The 4,639-nt window shown below is 34.9% G+C and overlaps 1 pseudogene; it reads right to left on the bottom strand.

Annotated features, from left to right (window-relative positions):
- Positions 1–3,446: 3,446 nt before the first annotated feature.
- LOC118611230 lies at positions 3,447–3,565 on the bottom strand (annotated as a pseudogene).
- Between the last annotated feature and the right edge of the window lie 1,074 nt (positions 3,566–4,639).

Here is a 4,639-nt window from a genome sequence, read left to right as displayed (position 1 = left end):
TGTCCAGTTGGGTGTCACATGGACCTTTATTTATACCCCACTTGCTTTTGTTCTGGAGGCTGACTGCTTATATCTTTGAGATGTGCTTCTGGGTGATTTAAAGTCTATTTTACATACTCATATAGCCCATTTCAATTCAAATCATTCCAAATACAATCTTTCAGTTGGTTGCAAGTCTGTCTAGTCATTTGTCTCTAGTAACAAAGGACAGAAATGTAATTTATGTAGACCAATAAAAGATGATAGAAGACCACAGGAAGGATTTTCTAAGGGGCCTTAGAAATCAGTTAAAGTATCAACCATTCTTCCTGATTTGTTCTGTTCTACTTCTTTTAAAATGTGAAAAGCTTTGGAAGGAGTATTTGACTTACTCTGAACTTATCAGGTATCTATCACTCAGTGTAAATCCAAGCCTGGGAGGTAGGATCTAATGGGTAGGAAAAAAGAAAAGCTTAAATATAGAGACACTACTGAAAATTGGGATTGGTGTGTTACGAGAGAAATCACAGTGGATCAACTTTACCTCCTTCACAAATGAGGACAAGCATATCTTAATAATAACATTAACAGTTCAGGAGTTTAAGTTTGATGGTAAAAATTATTAAGAAAGGGACAGAGGAAAAGATTTCATAATAGAACACACCTGCTTGTACATGGCTGATAAATGTTTTGTTATTTGAAATTCTGCATTTATTACTTAGAATTTTTACAGATTGTTCATAGACTCCCATTATATCTGCATAGAGTGGCTGGATCACTCTCTGTGAATGCACTTGGACCACACTCTCCAATAATAAGACTTTGTCACAGCCTTTGTTAGGGAATATTTTATAGCCTATTGTGCTAACCAGATACAGATCTAACAAGTCACAGTCTATTCCTCTATCACATTGATGGAATAGTATGTCTTCGAGTGCTGCTGCTATAGTTAGAGCTTTGAGTCACATTTCATGTAACCTCAGACTGTAGTAATTCATTTGAATCTTAAACCAAGCTTTATTGTTGGGATATGGTTTGGAATTATGAATCTATGCCCTCTTGGGAATATAGAGGGAGTTGGGTCTATTGCTAGGTCTGAATTACTAGTTTTGACAGTATCGGGAGAGAAGCAAGACTTCTATTGAAAGAATTCTAGAAAGCAAAGGGAGGTGTGAGGGGACAAGTATGACACTATCTGGTTTCTGTCCCATAGATTTGAAAATTGAGTGACTCTAGGGGTGTGACTGAAGAATTTTCCTATTTTCTCTCATGAGAACCAAGTGAGAGCTTTAACCCGTGGAGGGAACAAAAGTCCTTGTGATACACAGTAGTAGAACCAGTAGAATGTTTTACCTGGAATAGAGAAACATGCAAATATCCAAAAAAATCTGGGAGCCAATTACAGACACCATCCAGAATCAGTGAAAACTGATGATTCCTGAAGCCCGAGGGCTCTGAGGGTGATTACCACAGTGGTGGGAGAGGGAGGATTAGTTAAGTGGAGCCTGAGGTGAAGTTCTCAGCCCCATAATCTTAGTCAAAAAAGAGGGGGAAAAGGCTTGGAATTAATAACAGTAATCAACACTTGTGTAATGCTTTATAGCAAAGCAAGTTTTCATACAATCCACAACCCTCCAATTTAGATGGTACTTTATTATTGTAATTTATGGATGAAAATATGAGATTCAAAAAAGTTAGATAACTTACTCAATATAAGTTTTTAATTTAGTGTTTAAACTAGGGATAGGACCCAAGCCTCTTTTTATTGCCGCTATACCAAATACTTTGTATGTATAGCCATGCCATTGGTTCAGTGTTAAACTAGTGAGTTTCATACGAGACTAGAGTTTCATATGAAGTACATCTCTACATATTAGTGATAGAGATTACATTAATAAATTGACTAAACATGTCAAAGTCAGCCCAGTATTTTTTTTTAATTCTTTAAAATTTTTTTGATAAAATATAGCTAATGTATAATAATATTAGTTTCAGGTGTACACCATAGTTATTCAACATTTTTACACCTAAAGAAGTGATCACCATGATAAGTCTGGTAACCATTTGACATAGTACAACATTATTATAACATTATTGACTATATTCTCTATTCTGTACATTAAATCACTATGTCTGTTTATTTTATAACTGTAAATTTGAACCTCTTGCTCTTTTTCACCTCTTCTTCTTTTTAATTTTTAAAAAAGTTTTTCATTACAATTGGCATTCAGTATTTTATATTAGTTTCAGGTATACAGCATAGTAGTTAGACATTTATTTTTCCAAACAGCACATGAAGATGGCTAATAGACATATGAAAAGATGCTCAATATCACTAATCATCAGAGAAATACAATATTAAAACCACAATGAGATATCTCTTCACACCTGTCAGAATAACTGTCATCAAAAAAATCAACAAACAAATATTGGCAAGGACGTGGAAAAAGAGAATCCTTGTGCACTATTGATGGGATTGCAAGTTGGTAAAGACACTGTGAAAAACATGGAATTTCCTTAAAAAATTAAAAAATAGAGCTACCTTATAACCTAGCAATTCCACTTCTAGATATTTATACAAAGAAATCCAAAACATTAACTCAAAAAGATATGTGCATCCCAATATTCATTGTAGCAATATTTACAGTAGCCGAGATATAGAAGCAACCTAGTGTCAATCAATAGATAATTGGATAAAGATAGAGGTGTACATATATACAATATTACTCAGCCATAGAAAAGAATGAAATCTTACCATTTGTGACAATATGGATGGACCTAGAGGGTATTATGCTAAGTGAAATAAATCAGACAGAGAAAGGCAAATACCTATGATCTCATTTATATGCGGAATCTAAAGATCAAAATAAATTAACAGACAAAACAGAAACAAACTCATAGATACAGGAAACAAATTGATGGTTGCCTGCTGGAAGGAAGGTTAGGGGGCTGGGTGAGAAGGAATTAGGAAGAACAAATTGGTAGTAACAAAACGGTAACGGGGATATAAATTACAGCATAAGGAATATAGACGATAATATTATAATAAATATGTATAGTGCTAGGTGGATACTAGACTTCTTGGGGGATCATTTCATAAGTTATATAAACGTCTAACACTATGCAGAGGCCTAGTCGTTCGTTCGATAAGGTTGCTTGTCCATTTTTCTTCCTCGGCACAACCGCTATGAACATTAAGTTTTGTCTGCCATCTAGTGGACTTTTGATAAACTACATGTAAAAATAAAGGAATTCGCTGTAGTTGGTTATCCAATCTATTTGTTTGAAATTTAACCAGGTTTGATCTTACCCAACACTTTTTATTATTATTATTATTTATTTATTTATTTTTAGGCAAGGCAACCCTTGGTTGACCTTATAGATTGCAAGGACTTTGTCAGTTTACAATCCCTTATTAGTTATTTATTTATTTATTTACTTATTTATTTACTTGTTTGTTTGTTTTACGGCTATAGCACCTGTTCTTCCTAGGTGGTCTCCCATCCAAGTACTAAACAGCTCCAACCCTGCTTAGCTTCCGAGATCAGAGAGCATCGGACTTATTCAGGGTAGCATGGCCATAGACTACCCTACACTTTTAAAGGACTATTTTGTGCAGATTATTATTCTTATTATTATTTTTTTGGTAACCTCAATTTATATTTTATTCTCATTTTTGGTTTACCAACCTCATCCATGCAAATAACTATAGTTTATTTATCCTGTAATTTTAAATTATTGGGGTAACATTGGTTAATATAATTATATAATTTTCAGGTGTACCTTATCATTTGATATCTGTGTATTCTATTGTGTGTTTACCACCCAAAGTTCAATTTCTTTCAGCTACCATATATTTGACCCACTTTACCCACTTTGCCCTCTCCCTAAACCCTATATTTGACCTCCTTTACCCCGTTTACCTCCCCCTCCTACCCTACCACACTAGTAACCACTAGTCTATAGTCCTCTGGTAACCACTACTCTATGTTCCATGTCCATGAGTCTCTGTTTGTTTGTCCTGCTCATTTCTTGCTTTGAGGTTTATATCCCACATATAAGTGATATCAGGTGATTTTCAACTTTTTCTGTCTGGCTTATTTTGCTTAACATGGTTATCTCAAGGTCTATCTATGCTGTCTCAAATGGCAGTATTTCATCTCTTCTTATGGCTAATATTCCATTGTGTATATGTACCATAGCTTCTGTAGCCAATCGTCTATCATAGGGCACTTCAGTTGCTTCTATATCCTGGCCACTATGAATAATGCTGCTATGAATATCTTTTTGGATATGGGTTTTCAAGTCTTTGAGGTAAATACTCAGTAGAGGGATTGCTGGATCATATTCTTGCTGGATCAATTCTTAGTTTTTTGAGGAACCTCCTTACTGCTTTCCGTAGTGGCTGTACCAATTTGCAGTCCCAAGAGCAGTACATGAGGGTTTCCTTTTATCCACATTCTTTCCAACATTTGTTATTACTTGTCCTGTTGATAACAGCTATTCTAACAGGTGTGAGATGGTATCTCATTATTGTTTTGATTTGTATTTCCCTAACAGCTAGTAATGTTGAGCATCTTTTCATGTATTTGTTGGACATTTGTATGTCCTCTAAGGAGAAGTGTCTCTTCAGGTCCTCTGCCCATTTTTTGATTGGGTC

The sequence above is a fragment of the Rousettus aegyptiacus genome, unplaced genomic scaffold (assembly GCF_014176215.1).
Source record: "Rousettus aegyptiacus isolate mRouAeg1 unplaced genomic scaffold, mRouAeg1.p scaffold_m13_p_13, whole genome shotgun sequence".
In the NCBI taxonomy this organism is placed as follows: Eukaryota; Metazoa; Chordata; class Mammalia; order Chiroptera; family Pteropodidae; genus Rousettus; species Rousettus aegyptiacus.
This window is presented reverse-complemented; position numbering and strand designations above follow the sequence as displayed.